Source organism: Lepisma saccharinum, chromosome 1 (genome assembly GCF_977018435.1).
Source record: "Lepisma saccharinum chromosome 1, izLepSacc3.1, whole genome shotgun sequence".
NCBI classification, from domain to species: Eukaryota; Metazoa; Arthropoda; class Insecta; order Zygentoma; family Lepismatidae; genus Lepisma; species Lepisma saccharinum.
Genome location: NC_139229.1, coordinates 176,191,807 through 176,205,423, shown reverse-complemented (window position 1 = coordinate 176,205,423; position 13,617 = coordinate 176,191,807).

The following is a 13,617-nucleotide window of genomic DNA, read 5'->3' as shown; positions in this document are numbered from 1 at the left end:
TCAATCGTTTACACACACGCATATCGCTCACCAATTCCTGGAACCACTTAACGATAATCTTTCTCGCAACACCAAGCCAATTAACACCAGACATCAAACATTACTCATTCCCCGAAACCCTACTCTCATCCCACACAACTCCTAGAACTCGAACACTCAACATTTCAACACCATCTGCTCGAACATTCACCAGACCCTGAAATAATCTCCCGACAAAATTCCTTGTAAAACAGACCTTAAAACACTTGACTCAAACACGCAAAAGCAATTACCATTCCAGACCCATTACACAAACCACATCCATTAATTCTCACAACATTTCCTCGAACCAACACTCAACAAACCACATTTTCCAAGAACAGGCACTTAACCTTCACCGCACGCCTTAAAAACCTCATCAACGCCATCTGTTTTCAGACGCCGGAAATTCCGAGAAAACCAACCGTCACCGGATAATCGTCGATACTTTTCCTCCTCCCCAACCCACATTCCCAGAATTTCAGAATCATCCAACGCCATCTGTTTTCAGACGTCGGCAAAACGGGAAAAACCCGAATACTTTTCCTCCTCCCCAACAACCAATCAAAACGCCCCTCACAAAATTAAGCCCCGCCCATTTTAAAACAGCCCACCAATCAGAATCATCCTCACAATTAAGCCACGCCCATTTTATGACGTCATCGCGAACAACAATACCCCTTGCTTGCCCACACAGCTACATCATCAATTGATCTTTGATCGATCTTTTCCAATCAATTGATTTATCGACTTCAACGCCGGTGCATTACTACTACCATGTGTCATAAGACAAACGAATATTTTCGAGACGAGACAGCATTTCCATTAGACGAGACAGGCCAAAGTCTCGTCTCGTGGGCAACACTAGTACGAGCCAAGAGAGTATAGATATGGTACCGACACGGTCATTTAAAAATCGATAGGAGATCGAGATTGAATCATTCGAGACTTGTCGAGAAGATACCGAGAACGAATCGGACCCTCAGTAAAATCGAGACGGGACGGAGTGTCAGAGATTTTAGTAATCTATGATATTGGAACACCAAAATTTACTAAGTGACTTAGTCAGACGAATAATACGGGCCTTCCCGATGGCGTAGTGGTAACGTTGTCGCCATGTAATCAATTGGTCTCGGGTTCGATACCAGTGGAGGCACATAATGGTTCGGATCCCACTTTAAACTGTAGGTCCAGTCCCAATTAGCCTTTCTGTGCACAAAGTGGACTTAAACAACAAATCAAACAGACGAATAATATCCGATTATTTTTATAGAGAGGCCACATATTTTGTTGACTGTAATTGCGAAGTTACTCCATGATGACTGCGAACCTACGGAATGGGGTTGTACACATTTCGTTACGAAGGTCCATAGCTTCGAAAGGAGACGTCAAACACAAAAAGTTATTAAGTAAAGTTGTTTAACTTTCCCTTAATGAGCTCTATGTGCCGTGAAAGTGTGTACAGTGACATCCTGCTAAGTCTCGTCTCATCTGTAAACCAACTCTAAAAAGTGGTTGGGGTCCGCTTGCGTTGAGAGGTGAAAAATATTGCGGATGGTAAGGAACCACATTTTGTTTCATCTGCCACGATTTCAATGACAACAGGTTTCAAGAAACCCTCCTATGAAATTAAGCTGAATTACAATCGCAATAGATTATTAATCACATAATTTTGATCTTAGATTTCTATTCAGAATTTTGTGGAGAACTTTTAGTAGCCAGATACACAAGTACAGATATTGTCGTATTAAAAGACATTATTAAATCAAATCCCCTTCCCATTGGTTTAGTAAACAAGTACAACTGTACTAAATTGTTATACTTCCTTATTTTGAAACCACCAAACGCACGGTTGTGTCGAATTTACTCAAGTGCTGTCATAAGCTGAGGCGGTCAAGTCGATAGGGCGTCTGGCCACCATGCGGAGGACCCTGGTTCGAATCTTGAATCTGAATTACTTTTTTTAAGCCCACTTTATGCACAGAAAGGCTAATCGGGACTGGACCTACAGTTTTAAAGAGGGATCCAAACCACTATGTGCCTCCACCGGGTATGGTTCGAATCTTGGACTGGTCGATTTCAGGAGGGAATATGAGCAATGTTCGTGCATGGAGCGGATCTGGGGTTCGCCCACCCTTTGAAAAAATTGTTACCTGTGGCCAATACGGGAGGAGAAAGTACGGAGTGTGATGCTGATCACTGATCTGATGTGGCCCAGATCGTGAATGTGTGGGACCCTCTATATGTACCTTCGGATCTTCCCAATGGCGTAGTGATAACTTCGTCGCCTTGTAATCGCGGGGTCCAGGGTTCGCAGCCTGGTGGAGGCACATAGACGGTAGGATCCAACTTTAAACTGTAGGTCCAGTCCCGATTAGCCTATCTGTGCATACACCTCCATGGCATGTTGGAATGTACTGGGAATTACTTGACTTTTGACAGTTACAAGTGCGTGACTTTTCTGTCATTCATGAAAAGTTCAATATTAAAAATTATTATCTAAAGTAGCTACTCATATAGAACAATTTAGGTCATCCATTTTGGAGCACTGCTTATGAACATTAGAATTAACTTGAAAATATTTACATTAAAGGTGTTCTGAAGCAAATATTAATAATAGCATAATCATTAAAATTCGAATAACCTTACGCTGGTCAAAGATAAACTCTTGTTCTCGTTTTCTTCCCAGTCTTCAGGAAAATAAAATTGTTTGGAGTGGCTTCGGAGAGCCCAGAGGTGCTGTTCCGCCCACCCAGCTTCTGCATGCAGCTGTTTAATGCAGATCCTTCTGGCGCACAATACAAAGATGGGGAGGCTGCGTTTACGCATCAGACGTAAGCAGCTCGAGCGGCGCGCGATAGAAACCGCAACAGACTAATTTTCGATATGCAGGAATATATACAAATTGTCATCTCAGCATTGCAAATAACGCACGAGCTCCAACAGAGTGTGGAAAGTGCATTTAGAAAAGCAGAGGCTATTTTGGAAATTAACGACAGGCTGAATACTTAATATTTTGCATTATTCTAAAACGCATTTCATTGCACAACACTCCAGAGGCGTACTAGAAGCACGTTGCAAATTTTATTCGTTCATTTTCTGCACTTATTATATAATGGATGACTAATTACGATTTCTTTCAATCCATGAATAAACAGAATATAATTTACCATTACTATTAATAGAAACTTATCAACATGATTATACTAAGCTCAGCTACACAGAAAAAAACGAATTTGTTTCAATCAACAAAACACGTTTGGTTTAGCTTCTTGGTAACCTCAAAAAAAATTGTAGCGTTTACTAAATTTGGTAATTTTTAATGATTATTTTGGAAACTCAAATCAAATGTGCACGATTACTAAAAAGCATTTGGTTCTGGCGAACAATCATTTGTTTTTTCTATTTTTTTAAAAAAATATATTTGGTTGCCAGAAACTATTAGTTATTCCAAACAGACTTTTTCTTCTGGGTATAGTTACACGCAATAACCATATTATGCACATCGAATATTTCTCATTTCTTTGAAACATTATTCCAAAACTCTCAGTTACTATCCTTCATTTTCACAGTGAACCAATTTAAAGATATTACTGCATAGAAATTTGAAATTCTTCATCTCATCATTATTATTGCTATTGCCAATGATTATAGGGCCTTCCGATGACGTACTGGTTCAGGTCCCACTTTAAACTGTAGGACCAGTACCGCTTACACTACCTGTGCATAAGCGGACTTAAAAGAAACTCAAAAACAAAACCAATAATTATAATTCATGGCCATGACCACCGCGGCTTCATTATTATAAAATGCAAATTTAAAGTATTTAATTTATAGTTTCAAAACATATTTTTCAATTTATATTACCCACAACTTCATGTACTGATGTCTCATAATAATAATAATAACAATAATAATAATAATAATAATAATACACTTTTACGAAAAAAAGGTTTCTCATCATCAAGTTCACTCTGTTCATAAGAATTACTAGAGGTTGAGTCGTGGTAAGAGCATGTATATATCAGCCTAATAAGGAAATAACCTTGGATTTTAAAAATACATTTCAATCGTATATGTTATTTTGCCTGGTGACAATTATTGAGAAAGTTTTATTCTTGCATAAAACGCACGCACGTATAATTATACATAGGGTGACCATGATATTTTGACCCCAAAACGAGACATCTCAAGGAGATCCTGAAAAATCGGTAAGGCCTAAACCTAAAAGTATTGTTATTAATAAAGTATTGTCATTATTTATTAAAGTATGGATTATATAAATGATACATCATAAACAATAAATAGAATATGATCTCTCATTGTCAAAAGGTATTAATTATTATAATCACGGTATGACTTACATAGCGTGTCTCGTCCTTTCTGATCAACCTTCATGCTGAAGTTGAGTAATGCCTGAAATATTTAGCAGAAGAACTAATCTTCTTGAGAGCAGCTTCATTCTTCATCAATCGTTTATAAATTTCCCCGAAAACCTTACCCCACATATCAGACACACAATTCTAGATTTTCTTTTGAGTTTATGTCAAGACGCAGGAAATTTAAATTCTTGTTGCAACTCCGTAAAGAACTGCATGCTTATTTACTGCTATTCAAATAGCGGAACAAATAAAAAAACAATACGTATTGTTTAGCATGAAATGTCTCAAATTTAGGCTTGATTTTCAAGATAACTCCTAGGCTTTTATAAAACGGGACAAATAGTGTTTTTAAATAATATCGAAGGGACGACCGGGACACGCCTCTGAAACGGGACTGTCCTGGCCAAAACGTGACGTATGGTCACCCTAATTACACAAGATATATTATATACAGTTAGCTTCATTACTTCCAGTAACTTCCAAATGTTAGAGGAGAAGGTCTAAATATGGGCGAAGGTTTAAATATGGGTTTTGGAGTTATCAGCGCTCCCGGGTGCTGCAGCCTGGCAGAGACTATGGGAACTGGTTAACTGTCAAGGACAAAGGTTGTGGCGCCAATTCGAAAGAGAAAGTGGTGGTTAGTTTCGGCCTTGGACGCTGTTATAGAATTGCGACCTCCGAAAACTTTTTCCAGGTATGTTTTAACTCAGCGTTTTCTGAATTCTCGTCTGCTTAGTATAGGTTATGATATTAGCAGTACATAAAACAAACATGGGCTTTTATAATGCCATGATTTGTTTGTCAAATACGTACCACAGAGAGCGAAAATAAATTGAAGAAGAAAAATAGCGTGATGGTCTAAAAATGGGCTATGGCATGAGGTCTAATGCTGGGATCACATTTTCAACAAATATTTGGATGTTTTTTCTTAATTTCGATTTTTCCCATTCCGCGTGATTTTCAAAACAACAGATTATTCATAAATATGAATTTTATAATGTTTTAGATATAAATGACTGGTTTTTTAAAAATCTTAACTGCTTCTTGTGATATTGCCATTAGTAGCCCATATTTAGACCACAATTTTGAAATACATCATTTTAACATTTTTTGGAAATTGCTTTTTTTTAAAAAAATTGACACTTCTATACTTTAGCATGCTATTAAATTTAAGTATATATTTCATAGATATGCATTTTAAAGGTAGGTGCTTGATATATTATTTTTTTTCCCTCCGAAAATGACAAAATAAAAAGGGGGGCCCATATTTAGACCTTTTCCTCTAATAATTACGCGGAAGAGGGGAGGGGGCAAGAGAGTTTAAAAAATATATATTTGAGGTACAGAGTTGAAATGCTGCATCCACCTTGCTGCACGATGTAAATATCCAGTGCTTGCCTAAGAAGTTGAAAGTATAAAGAGAGACAACGCAAATAGAAAACTTTTTACGCCCAAAATGAGTTTTTCGCATCCTTCTCGTACGAGTCATAGGAACAAAAGGAGACAAAAAAAGCAAGTAAGAAGACACCAGCACTTGGATCGAAGCAAGATTATGCAAATGTTACTCTAGACGGCATCATGTCTCAACCTGATAGCACGTTCGGGGAGACTGCAAAACTTTGTCTTAAAACATTCAACTCTTTTCTTTTCTTTACGTGCTTCTCCTTGTATTTTCTTATGTTTCAAGACCACCTTTACTTTCAAGCAGTGGTGTAAGAACCTGGTACAAGGGTACAGTACCCTCTAAGGCTTCCAATCCACATTGAGCCCCTCCCGAAAATTTGTTTGATAAGTGCAAACAGTAGAACACGCATCTTTTCCACATTATATACAAAAGCAAGCAATTCTCGTTAGGAAATATTATTCACAATTTATTTTTTAAATATCTGGTATCTTTTTAATGTGCTTATTACTAATGTACTGCAAACCTTATATTTCCAACAATATTCCCGTCTTTCCATTTTTCGGCATCTGCACTAATAACGCAGTTGTTCTATGGTATCGGACTTTTGAACCACCCTGTATATATACAGATTGTCGAAAAGTGAACAATATTTCATGGCCTAGTCTGGCACTATTTTTTGTGCTACCGTTGAGTTCTGCAACATCCAAAAGGCTTGATCCCAAGTATGATCAAATAGCTGAAAGGGCTATTTCTAAACTTTTCGCGACCACATTGGCCCCCATATCTAATATTATATGATAAAGCCTTTTAATTTCTTATTATCATAATGCAGTTATAAACTGTAAATTTGGTGAAAATAAGATGTCATTAATGATAACTGTAATGAAGTAACCGAGTTCAGGAATAGAATTTTCGTCATGGATGCCATTTTGATGACGTCATTAGAGGCAAACGAAGGCCTAAAAACTTGGGGTCTGGGGTGTTTTATGTTCAGGAATGAATGTAGTATCCGCACCCCAAAGAGCATATTCTCTGCCAGAAGTGAAATATTTTTCGGTATTCCGACCCCACTAAAAAGAAAAATTTCCTCGGAAGATAGGACATATAATTATTTATAGGGATTACAGGGGCAAAACTAATGATATTCAAATAAATAAGGACCAAAGAAGCATGACACTTTTTTCACGTCCACTTCGGACGTAATCATGGGGAAATGGTTAAGCTCTGATTATTATCTTAAATATTTCCAGACATACGAAGAGTAACAGAAAAAGACTACAAAATGTTAGAATAACAAAACTACAATATTCATCAAATAGTTAATACATCAATTACGTATTGCTAAGGTTTTCAGGGCTTTGGTAATACTGCGTGGTCTTTTCGGCATGAGGTGAATAATGGCATTGGACCGATATAAGAGGGCAAATCGAAAAGTATTTGCCCCTATTTTTTTCAGTCGAAATATTAGCGTGCTTGAGAGAAACCAAGATATACATTCAATGCAATAGGTTTTTCTTAGAACGGCCCAACGTTAACCCTCGGCTGATCCGCGGCACGGCGCGGCTGTCTGTTTGCAAAGATGGCAGTAATACTCAACACGTCCACGTAATATGAGCAGCGAAGTGTTATTCGTCTTCACGGTTTCTGGGATCGAAAGAGGACCACCCCTGCTGGATTACATGCCACGAGGTGACACCATGAACGCTATTGTGGCACACTCTCACGTCTGCGAGCTGCCATTAGGAAAAAGCGCCAATAGATTCTCGATGTGGACAAAGTGGTTATCCTCCACGATAAAGCCAGGCCTCATGTGGCAATCGACAGACTTAAGTCATTCGAATGGGATATTCTGAAGCATGCACCGTATAGTCCAGACCTTGCCCCCAGTGATTTCCACATGTTCGGTGCACTGAAGAGGTTCCTGGCAGAACAGAGGTTATTTTGCGAGGACGAAGCGAAGACCGCTGTCCGGCTGTTGTTCCACGATCAACAGGCGGACAGCGGAATCTCCAAACGAGTGGTGCGATGGGACCAATGCCTGAGCCTGTGGTAACTATGTGGAAAAATAGTGCAAGGTACATAGATCAATTCCTATATTTTGATTTCCCTGCATATTTATTTTTTCGGCTGAAAAAAAAATGGGGCAAAGACTTTTCGATTTGCCCTCGCATATGAGTGGGTGAAAGTCTCGATAAAAATCAACGGTTCTCTCCAATTGAAGTGCCATTAAGTGTACGGTAGCTGCTTAGAAGTCAATGAATCTGAAATGCTTTACACTGAATCATATTTTAATTATCTGTGACAACAATAGCGTGAGTAAATTCCAACCTGAATCACCAGATATTACACTAAATACCTAAATATTAAACTGAAAACTCAAATGCTCAAAGTAGAGTTGACATTTAATAACTATGGCATTAGTGACAAACGTATGATCTTCTTCCATTCCCTGTTGAAAAAGTGTGCTCTTCGCTCCTTCAGTATTACAAATTACTACTTGGCACACAGATTTATGAAGATACGGTCTCAATAGCTAATCAACAAATAATGTCACCCCTGCTATCGTTGCTTGCGCCTGGAAATGTGACTCATTTTTTCATGCGTCGCTGATAGGTGGAAAGTGGTTTTCTCGATTTTCGCAACAAGAGTAGTTTCACTTTTGTAAAGTTATTGAATTAACTATTGTCCACGGTCAGTCGATATACACTTTTGATATCACACTAAAAAAAACGTAACAAGAAAACTTCAAAAGAACTGCATTAAAATTACTTCAATGTAAGCAATGCCATGCATTGTAATCTCAAATATGCACTAACGTCTCAAATATGCATTTATATGCACTATAAAACTTCACTAGAATAATTCAAATCACTTAGAGATGAATTAATCCGTTGAAAGTATATGAATTTGCCCCAAGAAAAAACATGCAAAAATCCGCTCCTAATATAATCATAAGGCTTGGTTGAGACTATGTGTGTGTGTGTGTGTGTGTGTGTGTGTGTGTGTGTGTGTGTGTGGGGGTGTGTGTGTGTGTGTGTGTGTGTGTGTGTGTGTGTGTGTGTGTGTGTGTGTGTGTGTGTGTGTGTGTGTGAGAGAGTGAGTGAGAGAGAGAGAGAGAGAGAGAGAGAGATATTGATCGTTTAAGTGGACTTTGTACCTCCTCAAATAAAAACATTCCTGTGCCACTGCTTTCAAGTACTAGCAGACCAGATAAAAAAGCCTATCATATAAATCTATAAAAGAGAAATCTGTATAGTTAAACAAAAGAGACAAAATAGTAAAGCCATAATGGCATATGGAAGGCGGTGAAAGTACACATAGAAATTAAACGCATTAAACGCATTAGCCAAAAATGCATATGAAAAGCATAAAACTTATTTTGTATTCTTACAAGATAATTAGTTAATTCTGATATTTATAATAATTTTTTACTTGGAATGCCGAGAATATATTAATTTTTTTTAATCAAGAACAGAAAGGATTTCAGTGTACCTCTTGGTTCATCTAAACACTTCATTCTCTCTTGGTCCATTAAAAATGAGAATGTACGGCAAACCAAGGAAACAACGATTACACGTGTGCTCGTATCAATAGACGCGTTTGAAGTAAACTATATGTGACGCAGTGTCTTACCTCTATGTGAGACCCATATACATTATCGATCTAAACAACAGTGCGTGTGATGTGGTCAGCAGTACGCTCCGGCAACTTTTACTACCAGGGTTGCCTCACGTACTCGTCGTTGAGAAGCTAGGTAAGCCCCAGAGTCGCTTTATGCAGGAACATTATCAGTATAAGTATCTGTATAGTGAGGTATTCCCTTGTATTCTGTGAATTTCGACGTATATATCGCTTGTGTTGCATTGATTCCGATTTTAACTTCTCGCCCTTAGAATGTATGCAACCATTGTATCAAATACACATAAGAAACTTTACTTACGATCTGGCACACATGGGATATGTACCTTCAAGAATTCCAGTGAAAAATACAAGCTCAACAAGCACTTGGCAAAACCATTGTTGTAGAACCTACACAGAAGAAAATTATTTGTTTTAATTAAGAAAGCACGTTTGGTTAAACTTCTTGGTACGGATAAACAAAAAATTGGTATTCTTTGCTAAACCTGGTAACTTTGACCATATTGTTTGGTAGCTCTGAACAAATATGCACGATTACTAAAAGAGCCGGTGAACAATTACTTGTTTTGTAAACAAAGATTTGGTTATCGAAAATTATTTTCTTGTTACTACAAACAAACTCGCATCGAAATTCGATACCAGACCGAGGCTTACTTGTAAAAATCGAGAGCTTTCAGGACTTGTCGATACGTGCCCGAGAACGAGACGGTTTTGTAAAAATCAACACGAGACCGAGACTTAGGGTCTGACACTCTCGCTCCCGTTCGAGACTTTGGTACAATATTCGAAAAAAATTAGTAAACCAAATTTACCTCATAATTTCCTATATATATTGTTTATGGTCATTACAAGTCAATCAATTACTGGTAATTGTGAGACTGTCCAGAGTGGTTGCATACATTCAGGAGGGCTCGCAGCGCCGAAACGAGGCATCAAACAGAAAAGCTTGCCATTGGTGACCTCGATACGCTGCGAAAGCTTTTGCCATGACATGTTGAATATGAAGTCTCGTCTGGTTTCGATGCCATCCCTACGGAAATCCTTGTTGGGAGATCAGTAGAATTGAAGAGAATAATAAAGTAGCCAATCTTTGGTTGATTTCCTAGTGTGCTTTGCTCCTCTGCATGGCCAAACGCTGAAGGAAGATGGAGACAAGAAAGGAAAAAGGTTTACGACTGGCGTAAATCCAGCGCAACTGAGTGACGTTAATAATGCTGTGCGACGGCTGAGAATGGGACTTTGCGGCAAGCAAAGAAGACAGGAAAGGCAAAATGGCTCCGTCTTAAGGGAAGGCAAATGCGGGGGCTTTTATGGGGGAAACGCTAATCCGGGAGTAATGAATATGTCCTTTCGCCCTTGGTGCCCGGATCTTTTCTCCAGGAGCGCAGTTGCTTCTCTTTCTTTTCTTCGATTGCGGTTCTTTTACGTCACTTTCCTACGTCCCGGGTTAATCGTAGAGTAGAGAATGAACTGATGAAATGGATGAGTGGACAATTACGGTAATGCATAGTCCCATGCTTTATTACCATATGTAATTTAAGACAGTAAAACCAACCCAGGATTCGAATCTGAACCCTCTGGATTTTGTAGAGCGTAATCACTGTTGGATAAGAGGAGAGTTTAACGGGTTGAAGCCCTTTCCATTGCTTGAATAAACATTATGCTTTAATTGAATAATTGCATCTCCAACATTCCATCAAATCACTATAATATTAGAAATTATTTTGAAAATATAGCTTATAGTTTAGAGGTGGTCCTTATAAGTAATGATCTTATATTCTTCTTTCACAACTATTTTATTTTATTGATATCTTCAAAATAAATGTATCAGAATTCATTATGTTGGAAATAAAGTACAAATGGTAGAAACTCGTATAAATTTTCAAGAAGATAATAAAACATGCATAGACATATTTTAATGTATATGAAAAATCGAAAAGAAATATCGAAATGTACATAATAAAAAATAATATAGTAATTGTTAACATAGTTAGTACATGTCAATATGTACAGTGAGATAATTAGAAAGTATTATTTTCTTAATTCGAAACTGTTTAAAGACAACAATGTAAATATTAATCAATTTACCATTGGATATAAAGTCCATAATGAATAGTTATTACCGGCATTGAAATTTTACCTTCCTCGGACTCAATGGCGGCGATTGGACGCCAAAACTGGATTGGCAAGGAAAGTTGACTTCCTCTTGGTAGACAAGGCTTAGCATTAAGGGAGCATATATGTCAGAGTGCCCTATTGCCCCCATATTCGCCACTGCTCGGTCTACTTAAAGTTGAACCCCTCCCATTACTTCCCTACAAATATGGAGGTCGAGATACAAAACAGTTACAAAACCGCTCTGGCCCACCTCCCGGTGCTCCTCTCCTCTAACCATGGCTGCCTGCTTTCGTTAGGGCGCCGTAAAGATGAATACATCCTTGCCATTATAACAGCCCAGTTCTTACTGTTATCTCTAACACACGTTAATTTCAGACACTCTTTGTCTGTGCACACACCGTTGATAATCAAAATATCAAGCTTGTATATTTTGTTGACAGATGGTAGCACAATATTACTAATTTTAGTTGGTTTAAACAATCACTTAAATCTACATATTGATCACTGTTTTATATATTTTTTAACTGACAATAATTTAATCCTAAAAGATATGGAAGAAATATAACGCGTAGTTAATTTAATACTATTAACTTATATTTAAAAAATCAACTACTTAAAATGAATGTGTGTTCAATAATTTATAAGTGAAATTCTAAGAGAGGAAACTACTGCAAGCATTAATTAGCTTGTTTTCTCTTGTAGAATACACACAGAAAAATGCATCAAATTGTACTTTTGTCAGCTGCTGTTCCGTGTGATGCACTAAACAATAAAAATGCATCAATTGAGATCAGACACGATCATTTCAAAGAATCCAAAGGCATCTCCTGTGGCGTAGTGGTAAAGTCGTCGCCTTGTAATCTAGTGGTTCCTGTTTCGATTCCAGGTATAGAGGCGCACAGTGGTGCGGATCCCATTTTAAAAGTGTATGTCCGGTCCGATTAGCCTATCTGTGCATTAAGTGGACTTAAAACTCAAGGAGACCAAAATTACGCGTTTAACAGTCATGCATCAACCTTGATTTAATGCATTTCGATTTCTGTAGCGAAAAGCGAGATAAAATACTCACTCACGCACTCTCTACTCTTCTAAAACCCGAAGGTTTATGGCTGCAGCAACACAAGCCTTCCATCTGTCCCTATGCAGGACAAGATCAATCCAATCTTTTCCATCCTTACCGGTTTCCTTTAGGTCCATCTCAATGTTATCCCTCCATCTTCGTCTTGGCCTTCCTACAAGTCTCTTACCATCAGGTTTCCCAACACGAGGTAAAATAAGAAATTAGAATTAAAAATAGTTTGGTCTGACTTGCTACAAGAGACACCTAGAGCAATCCACATATTTTACTTCTTACACTGCTCGTATTTTGTAGAACCATTCCGAAATCAATGTTTCCAACTTGGAAGAGTTTCTGACGTGGCACAGAAGACAAGTGACCAGCAGAAAAACCAAATAAAGCTTCGTTCTTCAACTCTTGCCGTACTTGCCTCCCGCCACGTGGTTATATTTCCGGTGTTGTTACTCAAGTAATTACGGCGCTGTTTATTAATTTAAAGTTTAATTTCAAGTTTATGCGTCGGAAGTGCTGGCGTGGGACCCAGTTCGCGACTCTTCCAGGTGAGAGGAGTTGGTTTTCAGGTAACGGCTGCGTCATATGTAATTAGAAAAGACCGTTTCGGCTCAGGGAGGTAAAAACGCCCGACGCAAAGTTTTTCTTACCCCGTCGGAGGGATGAGAACGTAGCTGGGCAGCAAACACACTACGTGCGTGAGGTGCGTTTGGGGATGTCAATTTCAAGTTGACCTCTGGATAAAGGGGGATTGTATTTCGTAAGGAGCATGGGTGCCCAGTGAAAATTTTCCAAGGGTGAGTGAGGGGGTGGGGGTACCTTGTCCTGAGGTGGAGTATATGGAAGTCCGTGTTGTCGTTTTTAAGGGCCGGATTAAGACGAAATTGGGCCTGATGCTGCGGAACAATAAACACAACGACGTTATAGTTACGTCACAGCGCAAAGAATAATAGTAGCTGTATAATAAGTAACGCTGTGTCTAGGCG